At 37.4% G+C, this 19,573-nt stretch overlaps 1 pseudogene; it reads left to right on the forward strand.

The window, feature by feature from the left end:
- The window catches only part of LOC139877341 (uncharacterized), a 98,147-nt pseudogene that overhangs the window by 136 nt on the left and 78,438 nt on the right, over positions 1-19,573 (forward strand).

The raw sequence follows: 19,573 nt of genomic DNA on the forward strand, positions 1-19,573 counted from the left end.
GTAATTTACGTAACTGTTATATGTCTGTTAGATAATATGTATTATATTTTTGTTTATTACATATAAATATATTAATTTGTTTCTTTATTTTTTTTTCTGGAATAGTTGGACCTGTAAGGAATGAGGCCTTTTATTTTATCTGTAATAGTATATAGTTTGAGATTAGAATTAGACATATGATATGCTGTGTGTATAGGCAGTTGGTATATAAATTAGATGTAATATATTATATAAATGATTGATAATTAGATGATAAATTAGCTTAAGGTGAAGCATATAGTTGTTGCATATCATTAGTTTTTATGCTCCTCCGAAAAATTAAGTATTTGACCATTGTATCTGTTAGAAATAGGAGGTTATGTATATTATTTGTGGAAGAGAGGATTGATGATTTAGAAGTTTGATTGATCTTGAAGGCTTTGTTTATTACTTGATTTGCTTATTGAATTGCTTTGTTGCTTAATTACAAATGAGGGGTGAAGCCCTCTATTTATACTACTCAATGGAGTAGTCTAGATCACTCAATCATCTACTACTATCTAGATATTTCCTAGTATTTCTAGACCTAGATATTTTACAAGATTATTCTACACACATTCTACACACTTTCACTACTACATATTACAAGAAGTTTCTACATAATGGGCTATAATCTTGATCCAAAATAGTTGTATACTTGCAAGCCCAAATCCAAAACAAATAGCCCACAATCAAGTTTAGTTTCCAACAGCCCCCCTTAAACTTGATTTCGTCACTCCGAGCATATTCCGTAATCTCTGAAAAGTCTCGTGTTTTAGAGGCTTTGTGAAAATATCAGCAACTTGGTCAAGTGACTTCGCGTACTTTATCTGCACCTCTTTATTTGTAACACACTCCCTGATGTAATGGTATTTCGTATCGATGTGCTTGCTTCGATCATGGAAGACTGGATTCTTTGCTAGAGCAATCGCAGACTTGTTATCCACATATATCTCTGTAGCTTCCTTTTGAAAAAACTTAAGCTCATTTAGTAACTTCCTGAGCCATATTGCATGACAGGTGCACGATGTTGCTGCTACAAACTCGGCTTCACACGTTGACAAAGTCACAATGGGTTGCTTCTTCGAGCTCCATGTGAACGCCGTATCTCCCATATAGAACACGAAACCACTCGTACTCTTACGATCATCTATGTCTCCAGCCCAATCACTATCACTGTATCCAACTAGCTTGAAGTGCTCAGAAGGCGAATAAAACAGGCCATAGTCAATCGTACCTTTGATGTAGCGAAGTATCCTCTTGGCCGCCTTCAAGTGATTTATTGTAGGTGCTTCCATGTATCGACTTACTAGTCCAACTCCGTAGAGAATATCTGGCCTCGTGCAGGTTAGGTACCTCAGACTTCCAACCAAACTCTTGTATTGTGTTGGATCCACCAAGTATCCTTCATCATCTTTTGACAATTTGAGATTGCAATCCACCGGTGTGTTCATTGACTTGCAGTCATTCATCTTAAACTTCTTGAGCACCTCATTCGCATAACCTTCTTGGGATATGAATATTCCTTCTTTCTTTTGTTTTACCTCGATCCCAAGATAGTAAGCCATAAGTCCAATGTCGGTCATCTCGAACTCCCGAACCATTGCTTTCTTGAACTCATCAAACATTTTAGTATTACTACCAGTGAATATCAAGTCATCCACATATAGGCACACAATCATAACATCTCCTTCCTTGCTTACTTTGGTATATAGAGCATGCTCATGTGGGCATTTTGTAAAGCCATTCTGTTGGAAATACTTGTCTATCCTGCTATTCCATGCTCGAGGCGCTTGCTTCAACCCATATAAGGCCCTTTTCAATTTCAGCACCTTATTCTCTTGGCCTTTCACGACGTATCCCAAAGGTTGTTCTATATAGACTTCTTCTTCTAAGTGGCCATTAAGGAACGCGGATTTGACATCCATTTGATAAATCTTCCAATTATGCTGAGCCGCAAGTGAGATTATTAATCTTATAGTTTCTAGACGAGCGACGGGAGCAAATACTTCTTCATAGTCTATGCCAGCTCGTTGACTATATCCTTTCGCCACCAACCTTGCCTTGTATCTTTCAACTTCACCTTTGGAATTCTTCTTGGCCTTGTACACCCACTTTACACCAATAGCCTTATGCCCTTTTGGTAGTGTAGCAAGATCCCACGTATCATTCTTCTCGATTGCTTGAATCTCCTCGTCCATGGCACGTTTCCACTTTTGGCTTTTCGCTGCGTCTTCGTAACTTATTGGCTCACAATCGGCAAGAAGGCAGAACAATGATAGATCCTCCATAGGTTGTGTTACCTCGTACAACTCCTCAATGCTCCTTGTGTGATGTTGTAGCCTACTTGATTCTCCTCCTGATGTTGGTGTCACTTCATTAGGTGTAGTGGTTGGAGTATGTGGAGAGTGCTGAGATGGTGTACTAGAAGGTTCTTGAACTTCTAGATATTCTTCGTTCTTTGCAGTACTCTCGAATGGATAAGGGAGAAAGTCGTAGTTCTCCTCTTCGGGAACATTCCAATCCCATGTTGCTTCTTCATCGAACACCACGTCTCGACTTGAGATTACTTTACCATTCTTGGGATTGTATAGCTTGTAACCCTTCGAACTTGAGTCATAACCTACGAATATGAGTTTCTCGCTTTTATCATCGAGCTTCGTCCTCTTCTGATCTGGCACATGAGCATATGCCACACTTCCGAACACTCGAAGGTGTGAGATGCCGGGCTTCCTTCCACTCCAAGCTTCAATGGGTGTTTTGTTTTTGACACTTCTAGTGGGCGAGCGATTTGATAGATAGATCGCACAGTCCACTGCCTCAGCCCAAAACTCCTTAGGCATCCTTTTGCTCTTTAACATACTCCGGGCCATATCAAGAATGGTCCTATTTTTTCTTTCCGCAACACCATTTTGTTGAGGTGAATACGGAAGAGTTAGAGGACGTTGTAACCCGTTGTTGTCGCAAAATTTCTTGAATTCCTTGGATGTGAACTCTCCTCCACGATCGGATCTCAACGCCTTTATGGTGAGACCACTTTGATTCTCCACAAATGCTTTAAACTTCTTGAACCTTCCAAAAGCTTCCGACTTCTCTTTTAGAAAATAGACCCATGTCTTTCGACTAAAATCATCAATGAATAGAATAAAATATCTATTTTTACCAAAAGACGGTGGGCTGATGGGTCCACACACATCCGTGTGAATAAGTTCTAGAGGTTTCTTCGCTCTACTAGAAGCTTCTGTTGGAAAACTGTTTCGGAAGTGCTTTCCTAGAAGGCATCCCTCACATATTTGATCCGGATGATTAATTGGAGGCAAACCCTTCACCATTCCTTTACTTGATAATAATTTTAACCCTCCAAAATTTAAGTGCCCGTATCTCATGTACCAAAGCCAAGAATTATCTTTGAAACATGCTTTTAAACATCTTGGAATGTCATGTTGAATATTTAGCATGAACATCATATTCGTTGACATTGGCACCTTAGCAATCAAACCTCCTTTTTGGTCTCTTAAAGAAAGAGTACGATTTATCATGTGAATATCATAGCCTTTCTCTAAGAGTTGTCCAATACTCAGTATATTCGTCTTCATATTAGGCACATAATACACGTTAGAGATAAATTGATGCCTTCCATTTTTCAAGCGGATGAGAATCTTACCTTTGCCTTTAACCGGGACTTTAGAGGAATCTCCGAAGGTGATATTTCCACTAATTACCTCGTCTAACTCCACAAACATGTTTTTGTCACCGCACATATGGTTGCTTGCACCCGTGTCGAGATACCATAAATTTGATTCTCCGTTATCTTCACCTTTGCATGCTAGTAACAAAGTGTTTTTCACGGCTTCGGTATCTTCTTGCACTAAATTTGCTCTTTCTTGCACGTAATTGTTTGACTTCTCGCATTCCGAAGCATAGTGGCCAAATTTATGACAATTATAGCATTTGGTTTGAGAATTGTCATACCTTGGCCTTCTACTTGTGTAGCCTCTCCCGCGACCTCTTGTCGGGTGGAAATTTTGACTTCTTTCTTCATTTCTGTAAGAACTATAACCTCCACGTTTGATATATCCTTGTCCTCGTCCTCGGCCACGTTCTTGACCACGACCTCGTTGAATCGTTTGATGAGTCTTTTCACTGCTCTCTTCCTTGAAAGACAGTTTTGCTTGTAAAGCTTGCTCCAATGGCTCCTTATTATTCTTATTGAACCTCTCTTCATGGGCTTGTAGTGAACCCATGAGTTCATCGATAGTCATTGATTCTAGATCTTTAGATTCTTCGATGGCTACGACTATATAGTCGAATTTTGAATCTAATGATCTAAGAATCTTCTCAATGACTCTTACATCACTTAGAGTTTCACCATTCCTCTTTAATTGATTGACAATCGCCAAGACTCTTGTAAAATAATCGGAAATTGATTCTGAGTCTTTCTTATTTAAGGATTCGAACTCACCTCGTAGTGTTTGTAGTCGAACCTTTTTCACCTTTTCAACTCCCTTGTGAGAATTCTCCAAGATCTCCCATGCTTTCTTGGCGGTGGTTGCACTTGCAATTTTCTCAAAAGCTCCATCATCTACACTTTGTTGGATGATGGAAAGAGCCTTTTGATCGTTCGTCTTCATTAATTTTTTCTCCTTGCCGAGAGGACCTTTTTCTGCAGGTTCCTCATAGCCTTCCTCCACAATCTCCCATAAGTCTTGTCCACCTAGGAAGGTCTTCATTTGGATGCTCCATCGATCATAATTATCCTTTGTGAGGCGAGGAAATGTGATGACATTGTTGGCCATCATCTTGTCGAACCAAGCTCTTGATACCAATTTGTTAGAAATAGGAGGTTATGTATATTATTTGTGGAAGAGAGGATTGATGATTTAGAAGTTTGATTGATCTTGAAGGCTTTGTTTATTACTTGATTTGCTTATTGAATTGCTTTGTTGCTTAATTACAAATGAGGGGTGAAGCCCTCTATTTATACTACTCAATGGAGTAGTCTAGATCACTCCATCATCTACTACTATCTAGATATTTCCTAGTATTTCTAGACCTAGATATTTTACAAGATTATTCTACACACATTCTACACACTTTCACTACTACATATTACAAGAAGTTTCTACATAATGGGCTATAATCTTGATCCAAAATAGTTGTATACTTGCAAGCCCAAATACAAAACAAATAGCCCACAATCAAGTTTAGTTTCCAACAGTATCTGCTAAATATCAACAACCAATTTTTTTATGAATCGTTAAACGCGTCATCTATTTTTTGAATGTAGTACAAGACATGCTTCGTGGGAACTAGTTGTGCTAGCATAATTTAAGCTTAGTTAGGTAGTGTATTGTGTATTGTTTGTATAAATACTTATTATATTACTATCTAGTATATAAGCATAAAATTTAGTTTGGTACTTAACAATATAAAAGAGGCTCATGTGATCACATATTTGTATGTATCTTGCGTATGATGTCTTGTGCTACTAGTTGATTTGCTCATTCAAAGTTTTCAGGCACATATGTTTTTGCTTCTTCTTGAATCATTTATTTATTATTATTCTTATTGTTATTATTGGTATCATAAATATCATAAATCATAATTAATCTTGATTAATTTTTTATTTCTTTTTAGGTCATGGAGCAAGTTGAAATTGTGTATATCCCTGAAAAAGTAGAACTCGATGGTTATTTTGACGATGAGTTCAGAAAGGTCATTGAGAAGAAGTTCACCTTCAAGGAAGCTTCCGCCTCTGAGGTATAAGCGGTCTTATTTTTTACCATTAATTTATATTTATTTTTATGTATTTTTATTGTAATCAAAATGGTTATGCTCATGTTTTTTATGATGCAACTCTTGTAGGAAAACTATAAGAATGAAGATATTGTTACTAATGCAGCATCAAACATAAAAGCCAGTTCAGATTCAGAGGAAGAAGAACAAGATGGCCAACGAATGGATAACGGAGGCATCTCTATCAAAAGGAAAAAGGTTATTTAATTATACCTTTTTTTATTACTTTGACGAAATTTAATGCCATTTTCCATATTTTGGTCCTAATTTCAATCTTTATATTTTTTTTTTCTTTTCTTTTTGCAGCTTCAACGCCGGATGACCATTGCTGAACTAAAGCAAATAAGTACAAGACCAGATGTAGTTGAGGTGCACCATATTCATTTTTTTTTATGGCCATTTAGTTTGTCATATTGTTTTTTTACTTGTCTGGTTTAGTACGTCTACTAACACCATTTTTCTATATTTTTTATTACGAGTTTCAGGTGTGGGATGCCACCTCTACTGATCCAAAGTTGCTGGTTTTTCTTAAATCTTATCGCAATACTGTTCCTGTGCCGAGACATTGGTGTCAAAAAAGAAAATTTCTACAGGTTTGTTACCATTATAAAGTTATTTACTTTTTTTAGGCAAATTGCATTGTAACATATATTGATCTTGTTTCCTTCAAGAGTATGCATTTATGTTAAAATGACCCTTCTGGAATAAAAATAGGGTGGGTGTTCTTTAAAAAAAATAAGTTGATCAGGTTTGTCTTATATTTATATATATGGTTTTTGCAGGGAAACCGATGTGACAATCTTTGGCGCTTCGACATGTAGGTTTTTTTTCAAAGGAACCATATAATGGTTTCTTTTTATATATGGGTTGGTGTGTGTTGGGACTTGAACATAAGTTTTGTTTATTTCAGAAAGTTCTTTTAATAAAATGGTTTAAATATAACTACTTTACTGTTTGATATTACTCTTCGTTTCATTTGGATCTCATCATGCTTTGAATCGTGTTTGCAGGGAAAACGTGGTATTGAGAAACAGCCGTTTCAACTTCCCGATTTCATTGCAGCCACAGGGATTGAGAAAATAAGACAGGTAAGTTTCTTGACGCTTGTTAATTAACATATCAAAGTGACCTTTTTTTTTTTTTTGAACGGCAATTTATTAATAAATAAACTCAAAACTCGAACATTACAAGGATACTCACTAGATGAGAACATAGCGATACCGAGCTAGAATCCTATGTTTACAACAATAGTACTCGAAATCACATATGAAAAATTACAATTTACATAATAAGAGAGTGTGGGTTTTGAAGCCAATCGAACCACTCAATACTCTTTGTTGTGCATCTCTTCGAAATCCAATCGAAACTCTTAATTTGAATATCATTTAAGGCAACCGGCGGAGACCAATATTCTTTCTTGAAGACCTTATGATTCCTCTTTTGCCAAATGAGGTAAGTACTAGTCCATACCATTGCTTGCCAAATCTTCGCACCCGCATCCGAACTTTGAAATGGAATGTTCCCGCTTATGATGTCGTCAAAACCAAGAGGTGTCGAGCTTATTCCCCACCATTTAAGAACCCTACCCCAAATTTCTTGAACCTTTTTGCAAGAAAATAACGCATGGTCAACCGTTTCCACAACTTCTTCACACAAAGGACAAAGAACGGAGTGGAGATCAATTTCCCGTTTGTCAAGTTCGGACAACACGGGCAAACGATTCCGCCTCGCTCTCCATATGAATACCGCAACCTTCAAAGGGACTAGTCTGTTCCTTAAAGTTGGAGTGTTATTAGTTGAATTGGAAAGACATTTATCCATAATAACCTTCGTGAGACATTTAGTAGAGAAAACCCCCGACCCGCCTGTAACGACCCGAATTTTTTCAATCGTTTTATACTTATGAGATTAATATTTACATAAATTAAACCTTACCAACATGATAAGCAATCCAAATCGTTGAGACTTGTGTTTTTTGTAACATCCCGCCTTTTTCCGTTTACTTTTCCGTTATACTATTTTAAACTCCGTTATATGTTTATAACATCTCCCGTTAATACGCGTTTTAAATTATCTCGTTTAGGTAATTCACGCACCCGTTTCCAAAGTTGAGGGACTAAGTTTGACAAAGGAGCAAAGAGGTGACTAGGTCAAAGAGTCAACACTCTTCCTCCTCCATTCATTATTTCTTTTCTTTTCCATTTTTTCTCTAATACTTTCACAAATTCTCTCAAACACCATTTCAAAGATTCATCATCTAATCAAAATCTAGCAAGCTTCAATCTAAACTAATTTCATATTTGGAATCCTTGCAACTTCCTCTTCGATTCCATACCGATTACATCTCATTTGGGTAACTTTCTAAAATCACTAGATTTTGTGTTCTTGATGTTTTTAAGTTATAAAGTTGTTAATTAGTGTCTATGGCTCAAGTCTAACATGAATATATGATTTATATGCTCGATTTCGTTATTTGAAGTAATTAGCTTGAGTATGAACTTTGGTGTGTTTGATTTGGTGATTTGGTTGTTTGAATGTTGTTAAAAGTTATAAATGCATGTATTAAATGTGTTCCTAGTATCACTAGCTTCAATTTGATGTGTAGGTTGTTTTAGAAAACTTCATAAACATGATTAGTGATTTTGATGTTGTTGGTTAGGGTTTGATAGAATTTAATGTGAACATTTAATGCTTTGAATGACATGAAATGTTATTTGTAAGTGTTAGGTTGTATTGTATGCTTGATCACCTTTGAAACGGCATATCATTCATGTAAATTGGTTGCCGAATCATCAAATTTCATTTATAAACTTGAATGCATTTAATGAGGAGCTTTGAATGTGATTTTGGTTGTTGTAAAAGTAAATGTGATTGTTGAAATGTGTTTAGTTGTTTTCCTTGTCAAAATACCTTTCCGATGATATAAGATACATGTTTTGGTTGTTTGCGGGTCATAAATGGTGATTGTTTGAAGTTAGGTTCGTGCATAAAACTTAAAAACTGCCAGATTTCTCTGTACAGGTAATGGCGCGGCGCGCCATATACCCGCGCGGCGCGCCAAAGTGGTCTGTCCAACTTTGTCAATTTTCGAATAATGTTTGCTATGCTATGCACCTCCGATTCACACGTAACTTGTTCTAACATGCTCATATATGATTAAAAACCTCATAAAAATAGTTCGGGACCCGACCCGAACGTGTTGACTTTTTCGTTGACTTTGACCGACCAAAGTTTGACTTTTTGTCAAACTTAACCAAATGATTATGCAACATTCCTAACTTGTTTCTATACTTGTATCTTGCATGAAACTTGACAAATTGATTCACATGCTACATAATCGAGTCGTAACGAGCCATAGGACTAATTGAACATCTTTGACCAATCGTGACTATCGTTATTGATACAACCTATTTGTTTAGGTCAAGACTAGCATTGTTCTTTGCACACGTTACTTGTCGAAGTACTTATTTACTCTTGCGCTCAAGGTGAGATCATAGTCTCACTTTTACTCTTTTGAACTTACATTTGGGATGAGAAAACATAAACATTTCTTTTTAACTAAGTGAACACAAGTAGAGGAAAACAAACATTCTACATACGAGTTTAGAACGAAATCCTCAATTCGATTATCATTAGTTACACTTGCAGGGTGTAAGTGTAGGCGTGAACTTATGTTGTATGGCCATATGGGTTTGACAAACCCTCATCTCGGACGGTTCGCTACCGTCCACAGATGAAATATATTTTCGAGAAACAGTGTTGTTCTAGCACTATTAATGGGGTTCAACGGACGGAATGTTAAGCCTTGATAATTGGGTGCTCGTGAATATTAACTTTTAGAATGTATTACTATTTTATCATTGATGTAAATCTTGTGGTTCGACTTACTTTTACTCACTTACTTACTTAAACCTATGATTTCACCAACGTTTTTGTTGACAGATTTCTATGTTTTTCTCAGGTCCTTGAACATTAGGTGTTACATGCTTCCGCTCATTCTTTTGATATTTGCTTTGGATGTCGAGTATACATGCATATGTGGAGCGTCTTTTGACTACTTTAAACTGTGTCGCACGTGTTTCATTTGTACTTAAACATCGTTATGTACTAGTTATGGAAACTACTTTTGTAAACTTTGAAACATCCACACTTATGAAATGAATGCGACATATTTTCGGTCAAACTTTGTCTTAAAGACTTATGACCATGTAATGGGACCTACGTAGACGGCGCCGTCAAACATGATTTTGTCGGGTCGCTACAGATGGTATCAGAGCGTTGGTTGTAGGGATTTAGAGTTCACTGGTGTCAACCCCGAGTCATAGGGTACATTAGTGAGTCTAGACTACAACCGGCATATAGACTTGAAGTAGGAATTACTTGACTACTTGTGCATTATACTCGAACGTTTCTACTCACATCTACTTTTATTTCATCTTAATCTCACGTTGTTTAATTTGATTGACGCGCCACCTTGACTTAGTGAAATGATGTCGAATGCACATATGAATCAGGGTAATATAATTTCCGGGATTATATTACGATGACTCATATGAACGTTCCGATATTGTGGCATAAAGAATTTAAGGCGAGTCAAGGAAATTTTTTTCTCTCTATCCTTATTCCATATCATGATTAGTATTATTGAAAATACTAATCAACGGTATTCTTGTGTTTTGAAGGAACAATGCCTCCTCGTCGTGTGCCACGCCATGAGACTCCCGAACAAGCTCTACAACGAATGATAGCCACCGTCGTGGAAGCGGCCATGGCTGATCACTCCTCCAACAATAACAACAACCACAACAACAACAACAATGGAGCCGGTAACTCAAACGAAGGGTGCTCCTACAAATCCTTCATGGGGTGTAAACCTCACACTTTTGATGGAACCGGGGGACCGGTCGTGCTCACCCGATGGTTTGAGCAAATGGAAGCCGTCTTTAGCATAAGCGGTTGTCGGGACCAAGACAAGGTCAAATACTCCTCACACACTTTCGCCGGTGTCGCCCTCACATGGTGGAACACCTATATACAATCGGTGGGTACCGATGAAGCTCATGCCCTCTCTTGGGCCGATTTAAGGGAAAAGATGATTGTTGAATATTTCCCTCGCGAAGAAACCCGAAAGCTCGAACAAGAGCTAAGAACTTTGAAGGCGGTCGGAAACGATCTCAAGGCCTACAACCAACGCTTCACCGAACTATCCTTTATGTGTCCTAATCTCGTGAACCCCGACGGTCTTCCAAAAAGCATCAAACAAGGAGTGATGTCATCCAAACCCGTTAATCACCAAGCTGCTTTGAACATGGCCCGCCAATTGATTGAAACAGTTGATGAAATCATAGTGCTGGCTCCTAAGGCCGAAGACAAATTGGGTGGAAACAAAAGGAAATGGGAAGCCACTCCATCAAGCAACTACAACAACAATACCTTCACCAAAAAGCCTTTCAACAATGACGGCAAGAAAGGTTATGCCGGAACCCAACCTTTTTGCAACAAATGTCACAAGCACCACTCGGGTGAATGCGGCAAGCTAATTTGCCACCGGTGCCAAGGAGTTGGTCATAAGGCCAACAATTGCACAAGCGCCGCCCCCATCGCTCGAAAAGGGCCCAATCCTCCAAAAACGGTCACTTGTTACGAATGTGGCCAAACGGGCCATTATAGAAATGCATGCCCGAAGAGGAAAGATAACCCCAATACGCGCGGCCGAGCTTTCAACATCAACACCGAGGAAGCCCTAGATGATAGTGAATTGGTCACGGGTACGTTTCTTCTCAACAACACTTATGTTACTTGTTTATTCGATTGGGTGCCGATAAGAGTTTTGTATCCAAGACTTTGACTCATTCTTTTAATACTCCACCACGTCCACTAGATACCACTTATATCATTGAAGTGGCCAACGAAAAACTATTGAGTGCCGACACATATTACCGGGGGTGTACGTTAAACATTTTGGGTAATGAGTTTGAAATTGACTTGATACCCATGGAACTAGGGAGCTTCGATGTAATAATCGGTATGAATTGGCTAGCCAAAATGAAATCTCACATCCTTTGTGATCTTAACGCAATCCGAATCCCTATCGAGAATGGTGAACCTTTGATCGTCTATGGCGATAAGAGTTGCACCGGACTCAACCTCGTTTCGTGTATTGAAGTTAGAAAACTACTCCGTAAGGATTGTTTTGCGATCCTTGCTCACGTTAAGAAAGTCGAGTCCGATGAGAAGTACATCGATGATGTGCCAATTGTTAGTGACTATTCCGATGTATTTCCCGATGAATTGCCAGGTCTTCCACCCCATCGACCGGTTGAATTCCAAATCGATCTTATTCCGGGAGCCGCACCCGTAGCAAGTGCACCATATAGACTCGCTCCATCTGAAATGCAAGAATTGCAAAGTCAAATCCAAGAACTAATTGATCGTGGTTTTATCCAACCTAGCCATTCACCTTGGGGCACTCCGATTTTGTTTGTTAAAAAGAAAGACGGATCCCTACGAATGTGCATTGACTATCGTGAACTAAACAAATTGACGGTAAAGAATCGATATCCTCTTCCTCGCATCGATGACCTCTTTGATCATTTACAAGGGTCTTGTGTATACTCAAAAATCGATCTTCGCTCGGGTTATCATCAATTGAGGGTTAAGGGGAAGATGTCTCCAAAACCGCTTTCCGAACTCGTTATGGTAGTTATGAATTTCTTGTAATGCCATTTGGTCTCACTAACGCACCGGCGGTGTTCATGGATCTTATGAACCGCGTGTGCAAACCGTATCTTGACAAATTCGTTATCGTGTTCATCGATGATATTTTAGTCTATTCAAAAAGCGAAGAAGAACACGAGGAACACCTCCGACTTGTGCTTGAGCTTTTAAGACAAGAACAACTCTATGCCAAATTCTCCAAGTGTGAATTTTGGTTAAAGGAAGTTCAATTTCTTGGTCATGTTGTAAGTGACCAAGGTATTAAAGTCGATCCAACGAAAATCGAAGCCATTAGTAAATGGGAGACTCCTACTACTCCTACTCACATCTGTCAATTCTTGGGTCTCGCCGAATACTACCGTAGATTCATCAAGGATTTTTCTTTGGTTGCTCGTCCTCTAACCACGTTAACTCATAAGGGAAGAAAATTCGTTTGGGCAACCGAACATGAATCCGCATTCCAAATCTTGAAAACGAAGCTAACCACCGCTCCTATCTTGTCACTTCCCGAAGGCAATGATGACTTTGTTGTATATTGCGATGCCTCGAAACATGGTTTTGGGTGTGTATTGATGCAACGAACGAAAGTCATTGCTTATGCTTCTCGACAACTCAAAATTCATGAACGAAACTACACGACGCATGATCTCGAACTCGGAGCCGTTGTCTTTGCACTTAAAATGTGGAGACACTATCTTTATGGAACCAAGAGTACTATCTTTACCGACCACAAAAGTCTCCAACACATTTTCGATCAAAAGCAACTAAACATGAGACAACGAAGGTGGATTGAAACCTTAAACGATTACGATTGCGAGCTTCGTTACCATCCCGGAAAGGCAAATGTAGTAGCCGATGCCTTAAGTCGAAAAGAAAGAGCGGTGCCTTTTCGTGTCCGAGCTTTAAACATCACCATTCACACCAACCTTAATAGCCAAATTCGGGTAGCCCAAGATGAGGCTCTCAAGGATGAAAACGTTTCACACGAGCTCTTGAACATTCTCGTCTCTCGATTCGAAGTTAGGGAGACCGGACTTCGATATTTCGCCGGAAGGATTTGGGTGCCTAGATATGGGGACCTACGAAGTCTTATTTTAGATGAAGCCCATAAGTCACGATACTCGATTCACCCCGGTGCCAATAAGATGTACCATGACCTTAAACAACAATATTGGTGGCCGAACATCAAAAGGGACGTAGCTACTTATGTTTCCAAGTGTTTGACATGTTCCAAAGTCAAAGCCGAACACCAAAGACCGTCCGGATTACTTCAACAATCCGAAATCCCGCAATGGAAGTGGGAAAGGATAACGATGGATTTTATCACCAAGCTACCAAAAACGTCGGGCGGTTATGATACTATTTGGGTTATTGTTGACCGTCTCACCAAATCTGCACACTTCCTTGCCATGAAAGAAACGGATAAAATGGAGAAACTTGCACAACTTTACATCAAGGAGATCGTAGCCCGACACGGTGTACCTTTATCGATTATCTCCGACCGAGATGGCCGTTTTGTTTCTAGATTTTGGAGTACCTTGCAAGAAGCGTTGGGAACGCGTTTAGATATGAGCACCGCATATCATCCTCAAACAGATGGACAAAGCGAACGTACAATTCAAACCTTAGAGGACATGTTACGAGCTTGCGTGGTTGATTTTGGAAAAGCTTGGGACAAGCACTTACCTCTCGCCGAGTTCTCTTACAACAATAGTTATCACGCGAGTATTAAAGCCGCACCTTTTGAAGCGCTATATGGCCGAAAATGTCGTTCACCTCTTTGTTGGGCCGAGGTAGGCGACGTGCAAATCACCGGACCCGAACTCATTCACGAAACCACCGAGAAGATCGTACAAATCCGAGATAGGCTTCGGACGGCCCGGAGTCGTCAAAAGAGTTATACCGACAAACGACGCAACGACCTCAAATTTCAAGTCGGTGACTGAGTAATGTTAAAAGTCGCACCTTAGAAAGGTGTAATCTGTTTTGGGAAACGCGGGAAGCTAAATCCGCGGTATATTGGTCCTTTCGAAATCTTGGAGCGTATTGGAACCGTTGCTTATCGTTTAGATCTTCCGCCTCAATTGAACTCCGTTCATCCTACCTTCCATGTATCTAACTTGAAAAAGTGTCTTGCCGAACCCGATATCGTCATCCCTCTCGAGGAACTTACTATTGATGACAAACTTCATTTTGTGGAGGAACCGGTTGAAATTGTGGACACCTCCGTCAAGACTTTGAAACAAAGCCGAATTCCGATTGTTAAAGTCCGTTGGAACGCCAAAAGGGGACCCGAGTTTACTTGGGAAAGGCAAGATCAAATGCAAAAGAAATACCCTCACTTGTTCCCGGTTCCGGAAACGCAAGATTCCGAGGAAGCAACAACTACTACTACGCCTACTTAAATTTCGGGACAAAATTTCTTTTAAGGAGTAGGTAATGTAACATCCCGCCTTTTTCCGTTTACTTTTCCGTTATACTATTTTAAACTCCGTTATATGTTTATAACATCTCCCGTTAATACGCGTTTTAAATTATCTCGTTTAGGTAATTCACGCACCTGTTTCCAAAGTTGAGGGACTAAGTTTGACAAAGGAGCAAAGAGGTGACTAGGTCAAAGAGTCAACACTCTTCCTCCTCCATTCATTATTTCTTTTCTTTTCCATTTTTTCTCTAATACTTTCACAAATTCTCTCAAACACCATTTCAAAGATTCATCATCTAATCAAAATCTAGCAAGCTTCAATCTAAACTAATTTCATATTTGGAATCCTTGCAACTTCCTCTTCGATTCCATACCGATTACATCTCATTTGGGTAACTTTCTAAAATCACTAGATTTTGTGTTCTTGATGTTTTTAAGTTATAAAGTTGTTAATTAGTGTATATGGCTCAAGTCTAACATGAATATATGATTTATATGCTCGATTTCGTTATTTGAAGTAATTAGCTTGAGTATGAACTTTGGTGTGTTTGATTTGGTGATTTGGTTGTTTGAATGTTGTTAAAAGTTATAAATGCATGTATTAAATGTGTTCCTAGTATCACTAGCTTCAATTTGATGTGTAGGTTGTTTTAGAAAACTTCATAAACATGATTAGTGATTTTGATGTTGTTGGTTAGGGTTTGATAGAATTTAATGTGAACATTTAATGCTTTGAATGACATGAAATGTTATTTGTAAGTGTTAGGTTGTATTGTATGCTTGATCACCTTCAAAACGGCATATCATTCATGTAAATTAGTTGCCGAATCATCAAATTTCATTTATGAACTTGAATGCATTTAATGAGGAGCTTTGAATGTGATTTTGGTTGTTGTAAAAGTAAATGTGATTGTTGAAATGTGTTTAGTTGTTTTCCTTGTCAAAATACCTTTCCGATGATATAAGATACATGTTTTGGTTGTTTGCGGGTCATAAATGGTGATTGTTTGAAGTTAGGTTCGTGCATAAAACTTAAAAACTGCCAGATTTCTCTGTACAGGTAATGGCGCGGCGCGCCATATACCCGCGCGGCGCGCCAAAGTGGTCTGTCCAACTTTGTCAATTTTCGAATAATGTTTGCTATGCTATGCACCTCCGATTCACACGTAACTTGTTCTAACATGCTCATATATGATTAAAAACCTCAGAAAAATAGTTCGGGACCCGACCCGAACGTGTTGACTTTTTCGTTGACTTTGACCGACCAAAGTTTGACTTTTTGTCAAACTTAACCAAATGATTATGCAACATTCCTAACTTGTTTCTATACTTGTATCTTGCATGAAACTTGACAAATTGATTCACATGCTACATAATCGAGTCGTAACGAGCCATAGGACTAATTGAACATCTTTGACTAATCGTGACTATCGTTATTGATACAACCTATTTGTTTAGGTCAAGACTAGCATTGTTCTTTGCACACGTTACTTGTCGAAGTACTTATTTACTCTTGCGCTCAAGGTGAGATCATAGTCCCACTTTTACTCATTTGAACTTACATTTGGGATGAGAAAACATAAACATTTCTTTTTAACTAAGTGAACACAAGTAGAGGAAAACAAACATTCTACATACGAGTTTAGAACGAAATCCTCAATTCGATTATCATTAGTTACACTTGCAGGGTGTAAGTGTAGGCGTGAACTTATGTTGTATGGCCATATGGGTTTGACAAACCCTCATCTCGGACGGTTCGCTACCGTCCACAGATGAAATATATTTTCGAGAAACAGTGTTGTTCTAGCACTATTAATGGGGTTCAACGGACGGAATGTTAAGCCTTGATAATTGGGTGCTCGTGAATATTAACTTTTAGAATGTATTACTATTTTATCATTGATGTAAATCTTGTGGTTCGACTTACTTTTACTCACTTACTTACTTAAACCTATGATTTCACCAACGTTTTCGTTGACAGATTTCTATGTTTTTCTCAGGTCCTTGAACATTAGGTGTTACATGCTTCCGCTCATTCTTTTGATACTTGCTTTGGATGTCGAGTATACATGCATATGTGGAGCGTCTTTTGACTACTTTAAACTGTGTCGCACGTGTTTCATTTGTACTTAAACATCGTTATGTACTAGTTATGGAAACTACTTTTGTAAACTTTGAAACATCCACACTTATGAAATGAATGCGACATATTTTCGGTCAAACTTTGTCTTAAAGACTTATGACCATGTAATGGGACCTACATAGACGGCGCCGTCAAACACGATTTTGTCGGGTCGCTACATTTTTGAAAAGAGTTTTACACAACGTTTGACCGTCCAATTTGACCGATGATATCACGAACTATATAACATACGATAATTATACGTTTGTGTATATATATGTATTTTTATATATTTAACATGATCTAAGGATGGTTTAACATCTCATTGTGTACTAATGACAATGAGTTATAAGTATATTTTGAAATTACTAACTTAAGTTTTCAAAACGATAACTATGCGTAACATTCTTTGATATATATACTTATAAGCTATAATGCTTATACATGTATCGTATATATAATGTATTTAATTACTTTTTAAGGACTTAAATACATAAAACAATATAAGTATATTCACAAAAGATAGCTATATTTGAATTCTCATTCCGTTTCCTCAAGATTTCTATACGTATATCTAGGGTATATGTACCCGTATCATACCCAGCTTCTATATGTATTTACTATTGGTATATACACATCAAATCAACATCCTAATCAACATTATTACTGCCCTAGATATGAGGTAACTAGGATTTGTCAAGTAGCATGAATTATTGGTAAGAAAACAAAATTAAGAATCCTTTTCTTTCTTTATAAACTAAAAACGTTTTTATGAATGAACACCATTTCTTCACTCCATTTTCTCATACCTACACCCTCATTTCTCTCTCAAAATACTCCTAACTTCATACTTGATCATTCACCAAGCATTTTCCCCATCATTTAGCTTCAATTACAAGCCTTAAACACCATAAGAAAACTCTTTCAAGAACATATCAAAATAACCACCCATTTGAAGAAGTATACTTCCAACCTTTTGATCTAACTCCACCACTATTTGATTCCAAGATTTTTCTTATCTCTTACAGTAACTTTGTCCAAGTAACTTGAGGTAGTAACCTTGTTCATAATCTTGTTCGATTCATAATTATATAGCTATCTTATTTTATGTTGTAAAATTTTAACAACAAGAACATAGTTTGAATGATTTCAAACTTGTTTGCAAACTAAATAGATCCTTCTAACTTAACTTTTAAAATACTTAAAGACCTGTAATATATCATAATGATATGCTAACTTAACAAGATATAACTTGGTTTTACAAAGAACACCTTAAAAACTGAATCTACGTCGTCGGAGTGCAACCGGGGGCTGTTTTGGGTTGGATAATTAAAAACCATCTTGAACTTTGAATTGAAAGTTCATGTTCTGGAAAAATGATATTTCTTATGAATATGTTAACACATAAAAATTTCATGGTTTAACTCAAAGTGTAAGTATTTTTAGAAAAATGATCATTAAATGTTGTTTTTAGGATGGAAAATGATCACTTTCATAAGTTTCATCAAAGTTTGACCTATAACCTGTGATTTCGAATAAAAACTAAGGTATTTTCAGTTCATATTCTTAAAATTTGACTCGATCCAAGGAAGTGGCAAGTTGAACCAACAAAAACGGAGTTGTAATGAAGAAACTACGACTAAAACAAGATTGGGTATCCGAAGCTAGTTTAGCTACGAAAATATTTGGAGAAAAAGTAAATTAATCATATCTTTTCTAATTAATATGATATTTTATATATATAATTACTTATGATTTGATTTTATATATTTCAGGACCAACCGTAAACAACACGAGAAGATTAATCATAAGACCTCATGATTGTACGCAACACGTCATTTGACAACACGGTACTTTATGTACGCAACACGTCATTTGACAACATGGTACCATGGGTCAAGATTAATTCTGATCAATACGAATACGAAGGGGTCTTTATTTATTTTATTGAGCAACTAATTGTGGACCACTAACATCGGACTGCTAACTACGGACTAAGAAAATATTAAAAGTATTAAAAGTATTAAAAGTATATATATATATATATATATATATATATATATATATATATATATATATATATATATATATATATATATATATATATATATATATATATATATATATATATATATATATATATATATATGTAACGATTACTTAAAAAGAAAATATGTTGATATATTATATATATGGTTAGGTTCGTGATATCTATCGGAGACCAAGTCGAGTTAAATACCTTCAAGGCAAAAGTGAGTATATAGTCCCACTTTTAAACTCTAAATATTTCGGGATGAGAATACATGCATTTTATGATTTACGTTATGGACACAAGTGATAAAAAAAAATATATTCTACGTTGAGTTGTACCACTGGCATACTTCCCTGTAGCATGGTAACTACTATTTACATGTGGTATTGTAAACGCGAATCCTGTTGATAGATCTATCGGGCCTGACAACCCCAACCGGACTGGACGACCAGTATTCAACGGT

The sequence above is a fragment of the Rutidosis leptorrhynchoides genome, chromosome 11, assembly GCF_046630445.1.
Source record: "Rutidosis leptorrhynchoides isolate AG116_Rl617_1_P2 chromosome 11, CSIRO_AGI_Rlap_v1, whole genome shotgun sequence".
NCBI classification, from domain to species: domain Eukaryota; kingdom Viridiplantae; phylum Streptophyta; class Magnoliopsida; order Asterales; family Asteraceae; genus Rutidosis; species Rutidosis leptorrhynchoides.